Below are 25,783 nucleotides of genomic sequence, written 5' to 3' on the forward strand. Positions count from 1 at the left end.
TAGTCCAGCGATGATCACTATAGACCCAAAGTATTTCAGATTTTTTTTACTCTCTATTCTTCATGAAAACATGAGATTTATTTTTACCATCACTACAAACTACAAACTGGTGGTTCTGAGGCTGGAGCACTGGTAATCGGAAGGTTGCCAGTTCCAATCCTGTAAATTCCAAAAGTGACTTTACTTCATTGGGCTCTTGAGCAAGGCCCTTAACCTGAAATTGCTCCGTCCTGGGTATGGCGTTAATTTGCATCCAGTCCTGCATGTAGGCCCTCCAACCTGCATGGAAAACCTGGGGGTTGGTGACAGAATTGGCACTCCAGCCACCATAAAAAACCTCACACTAGTCCATTCCATATGAACTAGTTTGGTGCTGAGGTGTCACCCGTTGCATGGCTGCACTCGGCTCCTAATCTGGGATCTCGAGGTGGTTTGTCATGTGGTGGGTGCGGCAATGTGCTGTATCAGTGTGTGCTCCTAACCCATCTCTCTCATTCTTTAGTTGAGATAAAATACATTTGTAAATAATGTTGATAACAGATGAGACTGTAAACCTTATTGCAATAAATCTCAACATGACATATATATGATTTTGGAAGGATTATAAAATGTACGTACATGCTGCAATGTTAACATTAGACAACAGATTACATTCTTTCTTTGTTCTACTCAAACATACAAATCATGTATGGCAGAGCTCAACAAATACACAAATGACAGTGTACTGAATGACTTGAATGAGACAAGGATCTCTGGAGGAGCTGTACAGGCTTCTCTAACTCAACTCCCTGATGTCCAAAGTATTGAAATTTGTCATGGATCCCATAAAGTTGTATTTTTATAATATTTTGTAGGAACCAAACAGCCGGCAATAGACCTATTCAGATCTGTGAGAATATTTGATCCACGACAGCTACCACTCTTATCGAAGAATTTTGTTGATTATGCACAATCAGTTGCAGCAGATGAATGGCAAGCTTATCTGGACATAGCATCTCGTGAAGTAATTCCAGCTGATATCACTGCTTTTTGTTGTGCCTTAGAGGACAGACTGCCTCGCTTAGAAGCTCTTGCTAAAGTTTACATTGCGTTGCTGATCTCTTCTGTTGATGTGGAACGTTCATTCTCAAAATATGGATCGGTGTTGTCACCACTGAGATGTTCTCTGTCACAAGAAAACCTACGAGCTTACATGCCGTTTTCTTCAACAATAAATAAACAATAACTTTAGAAACATTATTCAATAGTTTGTTGAGAATAATATTATGCCTACATATGTTTCAGCATCATTTGCCTAAAGCAAATCTGTGGATTAAAATGTGCGGATGTGAACGCTTTGATATACATATTTGATTAGTATTACGAATTATAAAAAACATGCCGCGGAATTTACGAATTCTTGCCGTGGTAAATCGTGGGTCCTACACATGAGATTACTATTACCAGAGGGTAAATGTACTACAAAGAGGAAAGTTTTTAGTCCCAACCTTTCTCTCACTCTCTTTCTCTCTGCAAAATTAGGAAAAATTTCAGACTTGCATCAGATCAGTTTTAATGTTCTGGCAGACTGTAGTACAAGGCAAAAAAGTCACCTAAAACATTAATATTATTGCCATGAACACAAAACAATAATGTACCATTCATTGACTCATACATTTTCAGAGCTCACACATTCTAGGGGGCTCAGATCCATTTATGCAGGATGTCCGCAGTCAAGTGCAAATCTGGAACAAACCCTGGGCTGAAAGTGCAGAATATTATGAGGCTTAAGAATGGCAAATATTTCTCTCTTCTTTGATAAACCTGATCAGTTACAGTATGCATTAGCAATGTCAAATTTAACTGGATAACAAATTAATAACTGCCAGAGGTCTTCACTGGAAAACAGCTTGCATGGTTATATATTTGGAGTCTAAAGTACAGACAGTGTTTTTCTGACAAGGGAGGTTGTCAGGCAGCAGCAATTAGACGCATTACGATCCTCTTCTTGTCCCACTTCTGTCCCTCCAAACCAAAAGCTAAGTGTGGCAGAGACAGAAAGTGTGTATCAGGAAAGATAAAAGATACCCCTTTGTCTGCTGTTGGTGTCATCAAGCCGATGTGAAAGAATGGCTATTTTTATAATATTACTAATCTGTTGACGTACTGTCTAAGAATTCTGTTGATCTGTTTATATCACTATGGCAGTACCATCTCTCTTATCAGGCAATTCAGTGATAAGAGCCTTTTTGTTTTTGTGCTGAATAGCACTGTCAGTAATGACAAACCACACATTATAGGCTGAAAAGTGGTGTCTACTTCCTGGATTAATTGCAGGTAAAACTTTTCTTTCTTTAGGTCTTTCTTTCATACCAGCATAGCAAGCAACACTTTCAATCAAGAGATTTACTTACTCTGTATTTAAACCAGTAGACCGTATTATGGAAAGCAGGATTTTTTATCAGTCTTTCATTTTGGATATTGGAGCAACATGGTGGCACATGGGTTAACTCTGCTGCCTAATGGAACTAGCATCTTGGGTCCCTTGCTTGTTTTTTTGTCTTTGTAGAGTTTGCATGTTGACCCCATGTCTGAGTGAGTTTTTCCTTTAAGTAATGTTGCTCTTTCTTCCACAACAAATGTATGTGTATAGCTAACTGTGAATTTTAAACTGGCACCATGAGAGGGGTTCCCAGCTATGAACTGAAAACACATCTAGAACTACTTCATGCCTTGTGCTTGATGTTGCTTAGCTGAAAAAATATTAAGGTATATGTTGTGTGGAATATTGTGGCTGAATATTTTGATATTTTCTTAATTAGAAATTACTAATTAGATTTACAGTGCCCAGTGATGGACTGATATGTCAGTACTGGTAGCTACTTTGTACATGATGCTACCCAAATAGACCCTATGGAAACCAGGGGCACGTAGATCCGCCCTAACCCAACACAAACAGGCAGAGACACAAGTGCAGCACACAACACCCTATTATTCAGGGCTGGGGAAGTGTTTTTTCCTTGCTCCTCAGAGCACAGCAGTGTAAAGAACCAAAGTATACAAGACACCTTCCCTTCCTTCTCCCTTTTGTCACTATCAGTCCTTCTGCTCCACTCTCTCTATGGCAAGCTTCATCTTCCTCCTACCGACTCTGGCTCTCTGAATGAAGTTAGACGGCTCCTTTTATGATGGTCATGGGAGTGTTCCAGGTGGCTCATCAGCGTTACCTGGAATCACTCCCAGGTGTGATGGGAGTAGCCCCCCCGGTGGCTCCCATGGAACCCAACTGGGCTGTACCACACTACAACTCCCAGCATGCCCTGCGGGAATCCATGTTGTCACAGCCTCCCAGGATGGATGCCCTCTAGTGTCCCGGGGAAGGTAGTGCCCTATGGATACTCTCAGTTATTTTGACAACAAAACTTTGTTTTTTTTTTTATTGATTTACCTTTAAATCAAACAATTTCACAAATACATTCCTTTAACCTCCTTTGTGTTATTTTTAGTCAGTCAGTCAGTCAGTCAGTCATTTTCCAACCCACTATATCCTAACACAAGGTTACAGGGGTCTGCTGGAGATAATCTCAGCCAGCACAGGGTGCAGGGCAGGAACAAACCTGGGCAGGGTGCCAGCCCACCGCAGGGCACACACACACACCAAGCACACACTAGGGACAATTTAGAATCACCAATGCACCTAACCTGCATGTCTTTGGACTGTGGGAGGAAACCGGAGCACCCGGAGGAAACTCACGCAGACACGGGGAGAACATGCAAACTCCACGCAGGGCGGACCCGGGGAGCGAACCCAGGTCTCCTAACTGTGAGGCAGCAGCACTACCACTGTGCCACTGTGCCACCCTATGTTATTTTTACTCCGGGGGAAAAAAAAAAAACACACCAAAAAAAATTTATTTAACAAGAAAAATGTTATTATGTGTAAATCCTAAAACATCAACATAAATGCAGCAGGAAAAGTACCATATATACTTATATATATATGTCGGGTCTTGAAACCTGAAAAATCAATTCTAAAATCAGACCCGACTTATGCACCTGTGTAAAAATGCGACACTTCTTCTTGCTTCCTCCAATCTCACATCAGGTTCTCAGATGCATCGAATTTTGTTGCAGCAGCACAGTTTCCAATTTATTTAGCTACTTCAATGACGTTTAATTTAAAACCAGCTTCGTATTTTCTTCTAAACGAACGCTCCATCGTAGATAAGGGATGCTCTTACAATAAAGGTGTACAAAAAATACAAAAAAACACAATTCAGTGCAAACGTCACTTCAAAATAGTTCGGGTATTACCGTGTGGTCACGTAGGAACAATAGAGAGACAGAGAGAGAGAGGTTAGGAGCACATGCTGATACAGCGCATTGCCGCACCCACATAGAAAAAAAAGGCAGTGTGCTCTGTGGTTACTCTCTCAGGTGGGCATTAGCATATCATAATTTCTTGGACCAATAACGTGAATTTTCCGCATTTGACTTATACAACCAACATTATACAATACCAGAAATTATACGGTGAAATCAAATCCCGACTTATCTGCGGGAGAACTTATCCGTGAGTATATACGATATGTCTAATGTCCACAGCTATACTGATGCAGTACAGTGCACGCCCTTCATGTGACACATTTTGAAACAGTCATCAACGCACAGCCAGACAGTTTAAGTGTATTTCTTTGCATGGTTTTCTAAAAATATTGCACATGAGAAATTAAACTGTCAGTGCTGGATCTGCACAATCAACACTCCCCTTGTGTTCTTCTACTTAATCACAATTATTTTACTTTTTTTTACCACAAAGCTACTTGCACCACAGTGTAGCTTCAGAGGGCCGAAGTCACCAGGTATGCCACAGTGGTTTGGTCATACAGTGCCGTATTCATCAGTTTCACTATTCGTGTTGACGTCTGATGTCCAATTCACATAGTCATCACAATTACATGATTCAACTAATGGTCAAATTTCAGTTTTTACAGCTTCTCATTTACAGACCATTAGATGGTAGCAGAATATGTTCCTGAGAGGTATTAGAGCTTAACACTATAAAGCTGATAATTAAAATCACCCTGAGTCTGACTTGGGGTTAACCATAATAACAAATAATTTTGAGCCTGAGTTGTGCTTGGGGTTAACGCCAAGGAGGTTAAGTAATAGCACTAAATATTTTCATTATATAATACATTCTACAAGGTTTTAAAAATGTTCATTAATACGTAGCAGATGCCAACAGATGCCTATGCCATTCATTAGAGGTCATGCATCCAAAGTGCAAGTCCTAACTCCACCTTTCCAGACGTTTCTAATCTTCTGCTGAACAATTCCATTAGTATGTTTTGAAATGTTGACAAACATGGTGAGCAGTATGTATGGATATTTTCTACAAATATGAAAGTATGTCACACTTTATGTAGATAAATGTGTACCTCTAAAATATGTAGAGAATCAGCTTTGATTAATTAAGGAAGATGGAAATTTCAAACTGACCCTATAATAGTAATACAGTAATAAAAATAATATACTGCATTATATGTGCTTTCTGTTAACTAGTTGATTTTTTTATGTTACCCAGTTTATTGTCTATTGCCCACTGAGGCCTTACAGAGGCCCTTTTTATCTAACAGTCCAAGTAATTACTGCTAGACACTTTTTGATGTGCTTAATTAGTGATAAGATAAATTAGCTTCAGTCCACTTTCTGTGAAATCCCTTCCTTTACCTATGCAGTTGACATATTTGCAGTTTCTTCTCAGGCCTTGGCTGAGCATGAAAAATCTAGTTGACATCTTAGACAATAAAGGGCTTTTTCATATTCCAGTTCCTTCCTGCATACTTCTCCAGAACTTGAAATCAAATTCCGTGTATGGGAAATCTGTTGTTTTTATTTTCGATTCCTACAGCTAATAACTTTTGGCATGCCTGACGCCATATTGGACTGAGATGTTTTCACCTTTCACTACATATTATCCTGTATTAATAGCTGCCTATTTTTCCTGTCATTTGATATGCATGTGCGTAGAAGAAGAGGAGGAAAAAATGCAATTATGTCAATTGAGATATATATTATCAATTAAAATATGATAAGAGTAAGGGGTTCAGTGTTACTTGTGTTGTTGTTATGATCCAAAAAATTAAAAGTAGAATACTCAAAGTTTACATAATGATTTCATTTTAATTCATAAAAAAGTAACTTTTACACACATTTCTTTTTAATTATTCTCCAGATCTTTGCTGACCCACTCAGGATGGATTCAGATAAGAATTTAAAACACTACAAAATGTTTTGTAAAAGTTAAAGAAGACCTATCAAGAGAAAGTTGATTCTTTTAAAAATATTTCCTTTCTTTTTTTTAATATAGAATTCATTAATAACAGTAGAAACAAATATTTTTCTTTTGTAAAATGTTTATATACTGTACATATACAGTCTATCTTGAGTTGAGAATTTAGTTATATGCCACTGTTTCTCTCTGCCTATTATTATGCTGGTATAGTTTTCATTTCAGTTTTAAAAAATCTCAGATAAAAGAATACTATCTTTGTGTTCAGCATATTAGGATCATTTTAATCTTTTAGTTTAAGTATTACTTTTGCATTTCAATAAATATTTGCTTTTTGTACCAAATTCTCTTTAATTCTCTGTGCTCTTTAATAATATCCAGCAGCATCACTCTCTGTCTCAAAAGCATGACTTTTTACCAAAAAAGTCCTCCCTTCAATTTTGATTATGACAATTAATTATGATAAAAGAAATCGATAATTATTCTGAAGTGCCAAGGAAAAATCCTCTACAGCAAAATGTAATTTTTCGGCTTCATCTATAGAGCATTCTTTCGTCACCATGCTAGTTCAGATATACATATCTCAAATGCACTTGAACGGTAGAATGTATATGACTTTTTGATTAGAATATTTGTAAAAATATAAAATACACATTTCAAACAAACAAGACTAAATTGTATTAATGGCTATGCACAAGATTTTTTTTTTGTAACTTTTTTGGGCAAACACTCAAGAATAATTCGAAAGTCAGACTTCACACATCAGCCCTAATTAGACTGTAAAGGGTGCTGTTGTTCATCTGCAGATGTGAAAGTTTAAAAGCGAGGTTAATTAGACCTGCCATTGTCCACTCATACCGTTGATGGCAAGTAAATATTTTGACTAACACATTTCCGCCCATTAATGACAACATGTGTATGAATTCCCAACTATTAACAGCTTGCTTAACCTATGACACTGTCTCTGGAAGTTATGCAAGGTTTCCTGAAGGTTTTGTACAATTTATGTGAGTTCTCATGTAATCATTACCTTACTTATAACCTTCTGTGTTTCAAATGGATTAACATGAAGACTGCCTCTTTCTCCAATGTGCCTTTAAATGAAGGAAGTGTTAAAAGTTCAGATCAAAAGCACCTCATAATAATTCCAAAGAATCACTGTGTGCATAGATAATAGTGCCCTTGGAGTGACATTAGGATGCCATTTAAATGTAAAAAGATAAGGTCAAAATAACTGGCTAAAAAGAGAATGCATTAATCAACGCAGGATAGGAATCTTTCTCACTTAAACAGTTCACATTGCCATACATTTCATGTCAGCACCACTGAGTTAACAGATCACCTTACACGTCATCTACTTGCAGTGTCAGTAGACAGTCAGCTTTTTTTTTGAACATCTATAACTTGCTACACAAGCAAATACTTAAAAGAAATGAAAGGATTTGTATAAAACAGTGACTGAAAAGGCCTTTCAATTTATGAAAAATAGATGCCATCTTTGCAAAACTCTTTCAGTTTCTACTCTTTCTGCTCTGGGGGCTTATCAGTGGGTTTTTGTTCATTCAATAAGGTGGTTGATTAATATTTTCTTTTCTTGCTACAAAGAGCATTGAAGACTAGCTCATTAGAGGGCAGGAAGTAGCTGCTACATTAAAAATACACTTACTTCACCCTTTAATAACATTAAATACAATTTATTTAAAAATGAAACATAGCCAAATTCTGCATACAGTAGAAGATCTAGCATCCACCATTTTATAAAACAGCTGCATCAAAATTACGTTAGTTTTAATTTGAAGTTTCAGGAGGGATCACACAGCATAATATAAATTTGAATGCAAATACTATATCACTGTAGAATTCAGCAAAGAAAAACATATTTTTTATAAAGTGCATCACTCATATAATCTTGTGTATTGATGAAAACATTAATTTGCATTAGGTTTTAGTGGATGTTAAAATTATAAGGTAAAATATATTTTCTTAATCATAAGGTTTAGAACATTGCTACTTTTAATTAATTAAAATGTATACACTGTATTACTATATCTTTTGAATAAATAATGTTAACACTGCTAAAATCTGGACTATTGATTTGTTGTAAGGTTGTATCAAACTATATACAAAGTACATTATTTATTTGTTGTTGAGTCAATGCAGGATTATCACTGATGTATTTGAGTCTTATGACCTGGTTTGACACTCTTAATTTTCTACGTGGGTTTCTTGCCTGTTTCATGGGATTTCCAGTCTCTTTGGCATCCCAAAGATATTCACATTAGGTTAGTTGTCACACTGTAAGTTAACCCAGTATGAGTGACTGTAGGTATGTGCATGAAAGTGTCCTTCACTGGACTGGTGTTTTCTCCATGTTCGATTTTTTCTCATGTATAAATACAGCTAACATAAATGTCATGGAGGTGCAGATGTCAAAAATGATGTGCTTATCTATACAAATAAAAAGCAAAGCCCTCACTGAATCACTGACTCACTCATCACTAATTCTCCAACATCCCGTGTAGGTAGAAGGCTGAAATTTGGCAGGCTCATTCCTTACAGCTTACTTACAAAAGTTAAGCAGGTTTCATTTCAAAATTCTATGCGTAACGGTCATAATGGTGGACAACGTCCGCCATGTTAAACTTTCTTATTTATGGCCCCATCTTCACGAAATAGGCGGCTTTACTGCGCTAACCGAAACTTATGTACGTACTTATTTCGGTGGTATGACGCCACTGTCGGCCGCCATATTGAACTTTCCAACGGTCTTTGTTACTTATGGGCCCATCTTCAAGAAATTTGGTACGCGGGTTCCCAACACTAACTGAATCCTACTTACGTACATATATACGTTCATAGCCTCCCACATAGTTGGCTGCCTGCCTATATAAGGCCGTCCATCTCTCCGGTCTCTTCATTCCCTTCCTTGCTTCACCACAGTATTCACATCTCCCTGCTGATAACTGCAGCCTTTTTATTTAATCCACAGCTTCTCCGCTGTTTTATTGTTCGTTTATTACGATTATAGTTATTGTGTAGGTATTTAAGACTTAGTTTACATTGCTCAGGTACCCATTTCCTTTATCGTTCCAACCATACCCCCATTAACATGTCTATCGAGGTGATCACTGCATCGATCAAAGAACTGTCACTTATCGAGTGGTTTCCATGCCCGGAGATGGTGACTGCCTTTTCCATTCTCTGTGTTACATATTGCACGGCCATATCAGGCTCACTCTTGATATCTGGAGGAACATTGTGTGTTATGTATTGAATGACTGGGACAGGTTCAAAGTGTGGACTGATGACGGTACAGGAGATAATTATACTACACAGGAGCACTATAAGAGTGAAATGCTTAAGCCCTTCACCTATGGTTCTGCATGTGAGTTGATGGCTGCCGCTGAATTCTTCGGTTTTCGCTTTCAAGTGTACCTAAATGGCCAAATATTTTACACCTTTGGACAACCGCCAATGCCTCTTAAACATCTTAGATTCACAGGTGATGATTTGAGTAGTGGACACTTTGATGTTTATGAATGTTTAAACTCTCAAAAGCTGGATGCGAAGTTATCGATGAAACCCATTTCAATTCAAACACCTTCAATTTCCAGTAAGGCTCTGCTTCGCAATGACAATAAGTCTCAGGGACAGACCCTACAAAAGGTTGGCATTGATTTGAGGCAAGATTGCTTTTCACATGGCCAACTATACGTTGCATGCTCAAGAGTAAGCTCAGCGCACAGCTTGGTCATATTACAACCGGATGGCCAAACTGACAATGTGGTATACAAAGATATCCTTAACAAATAATTATTGGTATATTTTCCCTCAGTTTAAAAAGGTTTACTTTTCTTCTTAATAAAAATTTTAAAGCAGTACTTCACCACTGCGAAGCGCGGGTATTTTGCTAGTTATTCTTATAAAAGACAAAAGGATGGCGTTCCACAAAATGGAAAAATGCTAAAAAAAATCAAACAAATTCTACATCCATTGTACAGTAAATGGTGGAGTATTGACCGCTAGAAGGTCCCAGAGCTTTATACGCAGTAACTCAGACGAACACTTTTCACTGATAAGTGTTATACATTGTCACAAAAATAGCCAAGAGACATTGGGAAGGTTTGGGGCAGCCACCTGTATAATATTTCCCAGCTGCAAAATCTGTCAAATGATAAAGACATGTTCATAGAACTGAGTCCAAAACAGAACGGAGTATCTTCTTTAAAATGGCGGCTTTTAAACTCTCATGGGGGAAGTGATGTCATAAGGATCGGAACCAGAAGTGACGTCATTGGCTACCCCAAAACAGGGTGGGATTTCCCGAGAATGGTCTGCAAGGAATTAAGGGAGAGAATTACCGCACTTTGACACCCCCTGGTCCAGCGTGGAACTGCATTTATTCAGGCCCTTTGGTTTCCCCTAAACACATGTGTGTGACAACATATTTCAATAACTAAAACGCCTATACACTAGGCCCAATACTTTGGAGTTAATATGTTCAAAAATGGTGATATACTGTATGCTCAATGTTTTTGGAAGGACAAAGAGGATGTCTTAGGGAATACATGTTATGATGAGTGGCAGAGATTGTTTAATGTCTTTCTTTTAAGAGCCAGCAGGAGAATATTTGAAGACGAGTTTTGGTTAGCTCAATTTGCCAAAACGTTTTTGTAGCAGTTTTGCTAGGGTTCATCGTTAAACTTGGTTGACGATCGTTTTCCTATAAATTTTATTTGAACTTTGTGTCCAATAATGCCAGCAAGACCAACATGACATCACAGAGCTGTAGCAGCCAATGTCGAATAGGACAGTCACTTGAGTATATAATGTCGATCCTAGCAGTGGGGGGTATGTTGGGCCAACCAGTATAATATGTTTAATAGGACACTTATTTTCACTGCATGAATTTCACATTTCCAATCCCCTTCATACAATAAATCAAAGAATCAATTTACAGGCAAAGTAAATTTAGAACTCATGGAAAATGTTTGTTATTATAAAAGTCTGTTACTATTACATAACAGAAACTTTAACACAATAACACATTGTATAAATGAAAAGAATCTACTCTATATCTTCTTCTTCTTTCAGCTGCTCCCATTAGGGGTTGCCACAGCATATCATCTTCTTCCATATCTTTCTGTCCTCTGAATCTTGCTCTGTTACACCCATCACCTGCATGTCCTCTCTCACCACATCCATAAACCTTCGCTTAGGCCTTCCTCTTCCCTGGGAGCTCTATCCTTAGCATCCTTCTCCCAATATACCCAGCATCTCTCCTCTGCACATGTCCAAACCAACGCAATCTCATCTCTCTGACTTTGTCTCCCAACCGTCCAACTTGAGCTGACCCTCTAATGTTCTCATTTCTAATCCTATCCATCCTCGTCACACCCAGTGCGAATCTTAGCATCTTTAACTCTGCTACCTCCAGCTCTGTCTCCTGCTTTCTGGTCAGTGCCACCGTCTCCAACCCATATAATATAGCTGATCTCACTACCATCCTGTAGACCTTCCCTTTCACTCTTGCTGATACCCGTCTGTCACAAATCACTCCTGACACTCTTCTCCACTCATTCCGCCCTTTTTCACCTCTCTTCCACAATCCCCATTACTCTGTACTGTTGATCCCAAGTATTTAAACTCATCAACCTTCACCAACTCAACTCATTGCATTCTCACCATTCCACTGACCTCCCTCCCATTTACACACATGTATTCTGTCTTGTTCCTACTAACCTTCATTCCTCTCCTCTCCAGAGCATATCTCCACCTCTCTAGGGTCTCCTCAACCTGCTCCCAACTATTGCTACAGATCACAATGTCATCCACAAACATCATAGTCCACAGTGACTCTTGTCTAATCTCATCTGTCAACCTGTCCATCACCATCGCAAATAAGAAAGGGCTCAGAGCCGATCCCTGATGTAATCCCACCTCCAACTTGAATGCATCCTTCACTCCTACCGTAGACCTCACCACTGTCACACTTCTCTTGTATATATCCTGTACAACTCTGGAAAAATCTACTCTATATACTGTATATAAAATCCTAAGCCTAAAAGTGCAACGATTTTGTGCAATGATTTTATGTGACGTTTTTATGTCACGTTTTTTATCTTATTTTAAAATGTTTCTTTTCAGAAATTATCGAACTTTAATGTGATGCTGTTATATTTTCAGATTCTTGTTCTATTTTTAAATTATAAACTAAAATATTAAGAAAGTCGTGGGGCAGCCTACTAGGACGAAACTGGGGGTTGGGTTCCAAAGGTGCCAGGGGGGCTTGTACCATATCTTTAAATACAATCGCTTTCTCTAACGGAGCAGCTCAGCTACGGGATAGATGGAGCCCAGCACCCACCCCTGGATTTGGTGAGCGAAGTGAGCAGTGGGCAGAGCCTTTTAGTTTTAAAATTAAAATCTATCTGTCCATGTATATACATATCACATATTTCACATGCCCACTTGACCCCAATAACACAAGTGTCATCATGATCAATGGAGAAAAGGACACCGCTACGGTTTGTTATAGGGCACAAATAAATGGTTTAGTCCAAACAATAAATCACTTACAAAATGTTAAATGCATTCAAAAACAGATTTTTTCTTCCTTTATCTAAGTGCCACCAAAATAAGTTTGATGAATTAAATTTTAAATTATTTTGTCTACAATGAAATATGTTGAGTAATAATCAATGATATCCATAGGATAGGTGGACAAAACACATACACACACAAATTAATTTTTTTGATCAACTTAAAAATACAGATTAACTTTAAATATAAATATTTATTGAAACCAGTTACATAAGACACCATTTTATTGATGTAGCTTTATAGCGTCATTATTATCACATGTACAGACTGCAGTGAAATTCTTTACCTGCATGTGCTAATCAACATGCAACATGTTTCCACTCTCTGGCCTCATGATTAATGAGTATAACTAACTTACCTCAAAACTTCTGTCTCGTCTACCTGAAAAAGTTCTTAATATATTTGCTACTGTATTTACACACAGAATTAAAAAAAAATATTTTATACTTATTAGGTTGTACTTCTGTTGCAAATATTTTGCAATATTTACCTAGTAAATACTAATAAAACATATTTCATAAAGTGGATTTATCAAAGGCTGACAGTACTGTAAAATATGTGACTAGTAAATACTTTAATTATCAATAAAAACAATAAAGTGTTTTTTTTTATAAAACTTTTGGAGAATGATTTATAAAGGATGACTAACTATACTTTGCGGTGGGCTGGTGCCCTGCCTGGGGTTTGTTTCCTGCCTTGCGCCCTGTGTTGGCTGAGATTGGCTCCAGCAGACCCCCATGACCCTGTAGTTAGGATATAGCGGGTTGGATAATGGATGGACGGACTAACTATAATCAATTACTCTTAATTTATTTTAATCCATTTAATCCTTGGGATTTCCTACAATCTCTCCTTCAGTCCCACCGCTGCCTCTGCAACAGCAGATTTTATGGTGTTGGGGATCCTACAGTAGCCCAAGCCTACAATTAGCCTTTCTGCATTGGCCTAAATAACTGAACATTTCAAAGCAAGAGGGCCATCTTCAGTAGGCAAGAAGTCTAAGCAATTTATTTTGGACAAAAATTAAATGTACAGGCATGTAAATTTGATTTTGAGAAATAATTGGTAATTCATTACATCATATGCCGTTTATGTCACAAGATCACAATATGTGGAACATCTTTATTACATTATAAAAGGATTTTCATTTTTCCATATTTAGTAAATACAGTATTGTTTTTAAAATCAGCAGTTAATTGAACAACTGTTAGAAAGAAAGTATTGTGAGATAACCAGCCCGGACACAAACCAAACGGACACCGGCAGTTCTAGAACACACACGTTTATTGTTCCTAAGGTCCCAAGCCCCAAGTCCCGCACACACACAGTGCTTCCAGCACCACAACACCCTTCTACTGGCCTTCAATGTCCGTGGATGAGCTCCTGGAAGCACTCCGGGTGTCGCTGAAAGGACCTTCCCCCACTTTCCCATGTGTGGCAGAAGTGCAGATCTCCCAGGCTTTATGAGACTTGGGGCGCCCCCTGGTGGTAGCCACGGGCCCCCACGGGTTTGTGCCTCCTTGCTTCATCCCCATGGTCCCCTGCTTACCCAGTGTGGTTGCCCCCTCGCGGCCTGGGGGATGTATGGACTGCCTCCCAGTCCTTCCAGGCGACATGGCTGGGTCTGGCCCCCAGCCTCCTGCCACAGTATATAAAAAGAGTAGATTGGCAAATGTTTTATTTGCTGTCAATACTAGAAATTGCTGATTTATTTTATGAAGTTTCACTTCAAAATGTCTTTTTATCATTGTTTTGTACTTGCAATATGGACAATAGCTTAATGCAATAAAGCCACACTAAAAATAGAATAAAGCCACAAAACTACACTGCTGAAATGCTTTCCTCTTCTCTTATTTACACAAAAATCCCTCTTGTTCCTGGCATCACACTTACTGGATTTAAGTTCCATTCTGTTTAATGGAGGTAGGAAGAGAAATTCTTACATGTATAACATATTTTCTGACAAAGTCAAATAAAGCAAACACACACAAAAACAAAAATAAGATATGCTTTGATTGTGCTAGCCGTAGCATGTTCTAATTGTTTATTATAATTTGTAATATTTACAGTATATTCATATGATCAAAGTTTAGTAAACTGATACTAACTTTTTAAATGTAAAATTTTAACAGTTATCGGCGTGGATGACATACACCTCTTGATCACTTTCTCAAAATATGTTGATTTTATTGCACGTTTTACAATGCAAAGCATTCAGTTGTTAAAACATCATTCATTCATTTAGTGGAAAGAAGTAAAACTGTCCCAGTAATATTGGGCACAAGGAAAGAATCAGCCTCGTTGTGAGACCCACTAATCTATTGTGGACATTAGAGAGTGCTGTTGCCCCGTGAAACCCAACAGACAGAAGCTCAGAACACAATTGTGAAAGTAGATTTTTTAATTTTCTTTAATTTTCTTTAATTTCTTTTATCAAAAGTGCCCTCACAACACCACATCCACCAAATACACTATAAAAATACAATAAATACAACAATTCTCTCCTCCCAGCAGCTCCGTCACACTCCCTCCCAACTCCGGCTGTCATTCTGGGTCTCCACTAGTCCTTTATATAGTCCTTGACCCAGAAGTGCTTCTGTCCTTCTGTCCATGTGATTCATCAGAATGTCCGGGTCAGATGGAGACATGTAGTTTCTTCAGCCCGGAAGTACTTCTGTCCTTCCATCCCCATGACTTGGGAGTACTTCCGGGGTATATGGGAAACAAAATCCTCTGTGTCTCCCTGCAGTGTCACCCGGTGGCACCCACAGTACCCAGCAGAGCTGTGAAGCCAAACTCCATCTCCCATAGTGCCCGTTAAGCTGCAGGGAAGTCACCCTCTAGCGTCCTGGGTGTGTCAGCCAGGTTGAGCTGCCGGCCGTCCATCACACTATGTTTTATAGCTTATTACAATACATTTAACGGAACATCATTTATTTAATCTGTATTTATTTACAAATAAAAAATATAACGCTATGAACATGTACTTACTACTATGTTAAAAGATTGTTTTCTTTGAAAATAACATACAGTGTACATGTACCAAAATAACAGTTACTTACAAATATCCTATGAATTATAAGACTTAGGTATTTTGATTCTAGTTTGTGTTCTAAAGTACCAGCATTAAAGTTCTGAAAAGTAAATTGCAGCAAAACCTTCCATGTCTTTATATATTGCCTTCCATATGAAAAATATATTAAATGTGGCTCTAAAAACTTAATCAGACACCAATGAAGAAATCTAAGCATTTTAAACTTATCACTCAAATATATTAATTGTAATGGGTGAATATACAAATCCGGCTATGCAAAGCTTGTAGAGACTTACCCAAGAAGATCTGAAACAGTAATTGTTACCAAAATACTGAATTAAGCGTCTGAATAATTATATGAATGAGATGATTTCAGTTTTTGATTTTTAACCATTGTGTGGTGTTTGTATTTTTGTTACTCATCTGACATTTACGGGTCTGGTACCCCCATAACATTATTGGATTTTTTAAAAAATACAAACATTACATTTTGTGGTAAACTGCTTAACAGATGATCTCTAGATAGATAGATAGATAGATAGATAGATAGATAGATAGATAGATAGATAGATAGATAGATAGATAGATAGATAGATAGATAGATAGATAGATAGATAGATAGATAGATAGAACTTTATTTGTCCCCAGGAGGAAATCTGGCTTTTTAGAGAAGCTCTTCAAAAATAAATAAATACATAAATGGATAGATAAGTAAGTAAATAAATAAACACAGAAACACTTTGGTCTGAACACACACAGGAATGGCAATAAAGCAAGAAAATTCAAAAGAAAGAAAAGATCTAACTTGACCATCACAGTCCACTTGAGGCATTATGGAGACATATAAAGGAGCTCCATTAGTGTTACTTTACACACTTCTGCTGAATAATTAATTGACTAAGAAAGTACTCAGTGTTAGTGTGTCAGAGAGAGAGTGTACAGCCCTGTTCATAATGGCATAATGGTTTTGTTTTATTTCTCCCCTTCACTACTACCTCCAGGGGGTCCACAATGCACCCCATAAGTGAGCTTGTCCTTTTAATTAGCTTGCTGATTCAGTGGGCCTTTCTTGAAGTGATGTTATCAGCCCAGCACACCACAGTGTAGAAAATTGCACTGGCCATCACAGAGTTATAGAAGATGTGAAGGATGTCACTCCCACATTAAAGGAACGCAGTCTCCTAAGGAAACACAGCCTGCTCTGCCCTTAATTGTATACCTCCTCTGCTTTCCAAGACCAGTCCAACCAATCATTAATGTGGATTCCCAAGTACTTGTAAAAGTGGACCATCTCTTCATCCACTCCCTGAGTAGTGATTGGACATAGAGGCTCTTTGGTGCAGTGAAATTCAATAACCATTTCCTTGGTTTTGCTGAAGGTAAAATACAGACTGTTCTCTTTGCACCAAGAAACAAAGTTCTCAACTGACCCCTGTATTGTGTCTCATCCCCATTAACAATATACCCTGTAAGTGTAGGATCATCTGAGAATTTCTGCAAGGACATGACCTGGTGTAATATTTATAGCCTGAGGTGTACAGAGTGAAGAGAAAAGGTGACAAGACTGTTCCTCGTGGTGCCTCAGTGTTGCTCACATCTGTATCAGAAACACAGTCCTGGAGTCTCACAAACTGTTACTTGCCAAAAAGGCAGTACTTTATCCAGGACACCATAGGTTCATCCACTTACATATCTCTGAGTTTACCCATTCGTAGGGATGCCTGAATGATATTGAAAGTGCTGGAGAAATCAAAAGACAATCCTCACAGTGCTGCCACCTTTGGCCACATAAGAATAAGCTTTGTGGTGCTGACAGATAATTGCATCCTCCACTCCAATCTTTGTCTGATAGGCAAGCTGAAGTGGGTCCTGGTGGTCTACCACAAATATGTTTCATATTTACTGTTTTCCTCTGCTAGATCACATTTATCAATGAAAATACTATTTTATTATGTGATAAAATATGATTTTTGTGTAGAAATCAATAATAATCAAGATGTAGGTGGAATGTAACATATTAATCTTGAACAAATATAAATGAGAAAAGGTTTCCAGAGCTATTCCAGATGATTATAGTTTTGAAATGAACAAATTGAAAGGACAAAGTTATGTTAAAATGATATAATGAACCTGGTTGAACACAATTTCATAGCATCTACACACCACATAAAAGACAGACCCAAATGGACGAAAATATTAGCATGATTAATTTTCACTGGTTATTGTTTAATTTTATCGATTACAGCATAACATAAGCTAACGCAGGCTACAGTAAGTAACATACAATAAATAAACAACATAACATGTTTGCTTTGGGGGAAGTCTGGGCTACAAAGAATCAAGCGAATTCAGTCTGTGTCATCTGCTGTTTAACTTTCAGACATGGCTAGCACCTGGACCATGCTGTTTCAGGTCAAATATCCCTCCATGGTCAACCAAACAAGCTCAACAGAAAATGTATCCATTCTGAGGGACAAGAGTAACCCACTGACATTCTGTCTTCCACTCAGACCTCAACAGCCTCTTTTACGGGTGGACTTGGATTAGCTGACATCACCGTAGTAACATTTACACTGCGTGCACTGTCTTGTTCTGGACGTTACGCTACACTGCGCAATGTGACTTTGTGTTATTACCTTCAATGTGTGAATGCAGCATATTGGCAATGATGATGTTGACGTGCAGTTTCACTGAGCACGAAAAGCATGTTTGTGAGTAACGTTATTGCGCCATGGAAATGTAAGTCTTTCACTCCGCTTTTATAACTGGTTTGATTTTAATTGTTTTTTTGTTATTTCTGTACTTAAAAGAAATAGTGTATTTGTATATATGAAACAGTTTAATACAGTACACAGTATTTTATGTTCCAATACAGGATGATCCCGTATCATGTGGAATGACCCCATATCATAAGGGACAGCTGCAATTCTACTTGTGGGTGTGGATGAATATTATCAAGAAACAACATAGGAAACAAGTGCTGTTGAACTTCTACTAATATTAATAGACTTCATTCATTCATTTGGCAATACTTGATCAACAATATGTGAAGCGCGATCATATTAACCGGATTAAAGTAACACATTTAGGGGTTGCATTAAAAAATGTAATCACAAAAACATTGTATTTGAGAGTTTTTAGCTATTATTAATTTGTGGACACATTACATATTATTTTCGGAGTGGCAACACAATGTTGAAGAAGTTTGAGAAACTGCATCACAATTCAAGGACTCCCAGGGTATTCTGAAGTCTTCCTACATGACAAAGATGTGCATGCTTATTTAGGTAATGTCTCAAAACGAAGCTAATACAACAACCTATCCTCTTTAATAAAATCCCTTTGTGCGTCCAGGTGTCCGTGTGTGTGTGTCTTCTGGTGAAGTGCGCATGCGCGGGACACGGTGCGATGTGCGATATTACTGTCACAGAAATTTACAGGCGTTTTACGGAAATACAAACCAGTATTACTGCAAGAGGAAATTAAAGGTACACAATACAGTGACGCATATTACAGCCACATACAAGCCAGTATTACTGTCAGAGGAGATTAAAGGCATATTACTGACGTGCATGCCTGTATTACCGCCAGAGAAAATTAAAGGTATATTACGGACGTACAAGCCAGTGGACGTACAAGACAGTATTACTGTCACAGAAAATTAAAGACACACAATACACGGTGGCAGCCCACAAAGAACGGTCAGCTCAGCAAGTAAACATCAACAAAAGAAAGGCTGAAAGAAAGAAAAATACAACCAACAAAAAGAATGAGGTCAGAGTCCCTTGCCATTTAATATAGACTGTTCCTACTAATGTTTATGCACTACTGTTCTAGCACCCGTTATTGTAATGGGCTAAATGACTAGTATTGGAATAAAATGGTAAGAAATAGATGAATGAAAAGTATGTTAACTGAAGTTTGAAAATATCCTTAAATATAAATTAACATTGTTAAGAAAATTATTTTGTATGTATTTTTCTATATTGTTATATCTATTTTACACATATGTATACTAAGGAGGATGGTTGGCTGCTTGAGACTGGGATTGAGAAGCTATGTGTCCAACCACCGCTCAGCCTGTTGTCCACCAGTACAGTTTCTGCACAGTTTTGCAGCCGGAGCCCAACCCAGACGTAACTGTACATCCTCGCATCCCTTATGGCAATAACATTATTTAAAGACAGTAACATGAATAGTAAAATCAGAAATGTTCGTCTGTGATTTTCTTTCATGACGTTATTCAAATAGGATTGGACTTCCTTATATGTAAAAGAAGTGCAAATTCTCCATTATCCTGTGTTTCCACCTGCTGTTCCCCCTCTATTTTCCCAACGAGAACACGTGATTCTCCATACAATTAAACGTTGCTGCTCAACGTTTTGAAAAAAAAATCTTAGAATAACTTATATGTACATGACACATTATGTTCAAAGAAGAATATACTACTCACCGCACTAAACTCAAACTGAGCGCCTCAGATTGTTTGACCAACGGCTTGAAAATTCTTTTTTTCTCCATGGAGGAGGAACCAGTTCTCATATGACCCGTCAGAAATTGTTTGATACGTTCATCTCCTTAAACAAAGAACCCAATTAACTGACACACACACATGCACACACAAATGTTATGAGTACCAGAATGAGTACCTGAATAGTGTACAAAACACAAACATTTTATATACCTTTTAAGTTTTATATATACATTGTGTCGAAAGCTCAGGAATAAAAGACAATATAAAAATACATGATTCATTTTTTTCCCTTTGTGGATTTATATCTATAATTATGCAAACCATATTACAGACCTTTGCTTCTAAATAAAATAATTGTAAAAACTATATTAGCCCACCTAGTGCCCAAATAGAACCCACATGATTGCCCATTAACATACATGTGGTAGCCCAAGTAACACCCACATGGGTTACTTCATGGGCCCCAAGCCCAGCCCTTCATACAGCCCACTCACTGCCCAGATAAATTCCATGTAACCAACCTAAAACCTATGTGGGCCCTACATGAACAAGCTGGCAGGGTTTCTATCTCACACAATCCATAGTACGGACTATAAAACTTGAAAGAATACCATTGTTAGTCAGAGAGGCTTGAGTTGAATGAAGAATTCTCTCTCTCTATATATATATATACAGTATATATATATGCTGAATCCTTTGCTCAGTGACTTGAGAAATTTTTTTTTAAAATTTACAACAGCATGGTTTAATTTTTTAGTCAAAGTGAGCACAGAATACTCATTTCTGTAATGTTCTGCTGTAAGCACTTCTTGTAGCGTCTCATAATAATAGTTTTCAAGCCTGTATTCCAGTAACTTATCATATTGTAAATAAACCACCTATTATGTTTCATCCATGCATTAAATCAGTATTTCATCATACTCCACACATTGTTTGACAATAATACTTCTTTTTTCAATTGTTTTACGTTTCACACAAGTATAAGATTTCAGTATATTTTCAGGGGAAAGACTGCTTAATTATATTTGCACACAGTCACATCAGACGTATCCAGCAGAGTGGGATTTTTCACTCTTAGCAGATTTTACAAGATTTAAATGAAGGCTCTCATCTGATCCCTTGACTTCTTTCCTTGATGTTTCAGTGGCCAGATCAGGAAGAAAATTTGACTTTTACTCTTATTATTCCAACCAAAAATATATAAAGTCCTTAGTCCTAGGTGGTTTTCTCATCCTGAAATGTCATCTCAATCATCTAAACTGTAGTATCTGCTTTGGAATTTTAACACAGTTACAGTTAAAATAAACAGCTTTGTCCATTTATTTAGATTATCACTGCATAAAGTTGAACACACTTCAGGACATAAAATACCACAGCTGACACTTTGTCCCTTTTAATTTGCAGATTATCCATAACCATACATTCAACCTGCTCAGTTCAGTGATTCTCCAAGCACTCACTAGCACAGTCAATGCCTCATTTTGTTTTTTGAGTATTTATTTTACTCATGTATCAAATAGACCCTGGAGTTTTCCACTGAATGTTATTCATACATTGCTCATTTTTGCTGCATTCATTTGTATATAATTTATGGGGTCATGCATACATTGAACTTCCATATCATTGCTCTGGCTTAGTGGCATTGTCCCTGTTTATTATTGTGTATGTATTTACTGATTTAGCTTGCTTGCCGTTAAATTTACACACTTTCTTGATCTGATCAATCTACACCCCATACACTTATAGCTATAGTTTTCCTCAAGTTTGATGCAGATTTTTTTCATTAAAGAATACTAATACATTTGGATAAATTAGCTATAGTAATCATTAATAAAGTACATTCCTGGCAATTCCCCACTCTTATCATACTTCCTAAAAACTCATTTGTCATATATTTTCAAAGTATAATGTTTTTGTATTCTGTTAAGGGAACCCAATAAATACTGTATCTCCAATTAAAATACTGTGTATTTATGTGGTCTGAAATATTAAGAACTCTCTTCTTTCAGTACTGTGTCACAAAAAAAAGAAATCCCTACATGCCTGGTAAAATGTATTACCACGTATTAAAAAAACAACCTCTATTTTCCACATTGATTGAATTAACTTTTGCTCCTTTTTTAACAAATTGTCATTGCATGCTCTTTTTCTTTGTGTAACTGCATTGGGCACAAGGTAGGAGAAATCCCCGAATGTGGAGGCAGTCAATCACAAAACACAGTCAAAAACACACTTGACCTGATAGAAAAGGAAGATTAACCAACACTTTTATATTATCCGATAATTGGTTTATTTGTTGATATTTATTAATATTATACTAACTTACATGCTTGGTGATGTACTAAGAACATGCTTTATGTAAATAAAGGATACAGCAGAAGTGATTGACAGGTCACGTGAATATCACCAGTAACCAATAGGGTGGACAGACGATTGCAGAGAAGGAGGTGTCTTGGATGTTGTGCCGCTTGAGATTTCCCAAGCATTTATGGACTGAAGAATTCCAGAAATGTCCAATACAGGGGGAAATCCCATCAAGACATAGAATTTTTATATATAAAAGACTAGGGGGCTTTGCCCCCTGCTCGTTTTGCTCGCCAACCCCCGTTTTTGGTTTTTCCGGATACACACTTTTAAGATTTTTTTTCTTTGAATTGTTGCTATTTCATTAGTTTCACTTTTATTTCAGAACTTATGTAAAAACAATATTTGGAATCTTTCAAGTCCCAATATGCTGAATCTTTTAAATGAGGTCAGTGAGACATGTGTTTAATGACTTTGTACCATAATTCAGGATAGGTTTCTCTGTTTGGAATTTCAGCACAGACAAAGCGATCTACATCATCAGCAGTTAATAATTTTTTTTGCAAAGTAACCAATAAATGCATGTGAGGTAAAACACGCTTTTGAAATTCTCTGACTTAAACTTCAAAGCCTTACAATATTTACATACTTCTGACAAGCAAAATGACACCTTTTTTTGGCTAACTAAAAAGATTACAATATGCAAGCTTTTGAGGCAGCTCAGGCCCCTTCTTCAAAGCTTGTATATTGTAATCTTTTTAGTTAGCCAATAAAAGGTGTCATTTTGCTTGGCTTTTCTCTACATTCATAAAGGCTAACATGGTACAACACCCTAGTACTACATACTTCTGACATATCACCTGTGTCCATATATTCAATCTCTATTTGCCTTTTAGTTATTTCTCCGAGTAATAATTTCTCTTTTTTTGCGCTAATGCGATGTATACTTTCCTTTTTATGCCACTGTTGTTTATTTCTGCCTTCATATTCTGTATCTTGCTCTGCATGTGTTTGGGGCCATGTTTTTTTTTAGTCTTTTGAATTCCAGTTTTCATTATCTCTAACCTGCTCTGCATGTGTTTGGCCCCTTTGTTTTTTAACCTCTTTATGACGTTTTACTTTGTTTTCTACTCTTTGTCTTGTATTTCTGACCTCACTTTGTCCTGCTTTTTTTTAAATGACACCTGGTCCGTGGTGATTATTTTCCCTTTTTCGAGTAATAATTTCCGTTTGTTTGCAGTACTGCAATCTTTACTTTCTTTTTTTTTTATACTTTCTAATTTTCCTACTTTCATATTCTTTAACTTTCTCCACATTTGTATTGCGCATACATTTTTTTTTTGAGCCTATCGAATTCCACTGCTTTCATAATCTGCTCTGATTGTGTATAGCGCCAACATTTGTGAACATGTTTTGTCTTTTACTCTGTCTTTTAATTCTGAGCCCGATTGGACGTGCTTTGTTTTAATTCCACTTGTTACGGGCTGATAATTACTTTCCATATTTTCTGAATTTGCACCTAGATTATTTTTTCTTTTTTGCTCTTTTTTTCTCTCCAACGCTTTTGAGTCTCTTTTCTCCGTGCTGCTTTCTTCTTCACTTAGTCGTCGACGTTTCATTTATAACGTATTGTCCTTATATGCTTTATATGTGCTGAGACCCTGGATCTGTGTGTGCTCAAATCCTTCAAACGACTTAATGTTTTGCTGCCCCGTAGTCTTATTTGATATTGTTTATAAGTTGGGCGTGTCTTGCAAGAATCTCATGTTCTACGTCATTGTGAGACGGTCCTGGGTCAATCTCTTGGCACAATGTCTCATGTTTAAGGTCCTCGTGGGTCTTTAAAGTGTCTTTTAATGTATTAAAACAGTGACAAATTATATGTTTGCTGTATCCTTATTTTAATAGATCAAGTCAGCTTATGTTAGGTAGCATGTACTAATAAAGTGCGTTGGCGCACCCACCACATGATGAAACAGCTCAAGATTCTGGTTGGCAAAACCCCTGGCAGATATGCGGTCCAGCCTCATCGTCTGGAAATGACCTTCTATCTGCCATAGCCAGGTGTTACGTGGGCGTCCCCTTGGCCTGGTCCAGCCCCTCAGGTCCTCAACAGTGAGGATTTTGCAAGCCGGATCACCCTCTGGGAATTGTGGCACATGGCCATAGTGCCGTAAATGATGCTCCCTCACAATGCAAGTAATGTGCCTCATTCGGGACTCCATGAGCAACTCCTCATATGACACAAAGTCAAACCAACAGTACCCAAGGATTCTCTGAAGAGACACAGTGCCAAAGGGGTCTAGAACTTTACTTTAACAAATAAAGAAAATATTAAATACAATTTTTAAAATTTTACAACTAATCCACTATTTAACTACCATTTTTACAATATATGCTGCAGTGTGAAATTATATTTATACCCTAAATTCCCATAATCCCTACTAATTACCTGTTTCAATTCAAAAGAATACAGTTTCCCATAAAATTGTGTTTTGCAGTGACTATCAACAAAAGCCAAGGTCAGTCAGTAAAAAAAAAGGAATTGATTTACAGCAGGAATGTTTTAGTTTGGTCAATTTTATCTAGCATATTTCAGAGTAAGGAGCTCCAGTGAGGCGGCACGGTGGCGCAGTGGGTAGCGCTGCTGCCTCGCAGTTGGGAGACCTGGGGACCCGGGTTCGCTTCCCGGGCCCTCCCTGCGTGGAGTTTGCATGTTCTCCCCGTGTCTGCGTGGGTTTCCTCCGGGCACTCCGGTTTCCTCCCACAACCCAAAGACATGCTGGTTAGGTGGATTGACGATTCTGAATTGGCCCTAGTGTGTGCTTGGTGTGTGGGTGTGTTTGTGTGTGTCCTGCGGTGGGTTGGCACCCTGCCCAAGATTGGTTCCTGCCTTGTGCCCTGTGTTGGCTGGGATTGGCTCCAGCAGACCCCCGTGACCCTGTGTTTTGGATTCAGCGGGTTGGAAAATGGATGGATGGATGGATGGAGCTCCAGTGAAGTAATAATAAACTAATAATTAATAAAAGTAAACAAACAAATAAATAAATATAGTATACAGAAAAGTACTCAGTTCCATAGTACTTCTAACATA

Source organism: Erpetoichthys calabaricus, chromosome 3, assembly GCF_900747795.2.
Source record: "Erpetoichthys calabaricus chromosome 3, fErpCal1.3, whole genome shotgun sequence".
Classification (NCBI taxonomy): domain Eukaryota; kingdom Metazoa; phylum Chordata; class Cladistia; order Polypteriformes; family Polypteridae; genus Erpetoichthys; species Erpetoichthys calabaricus.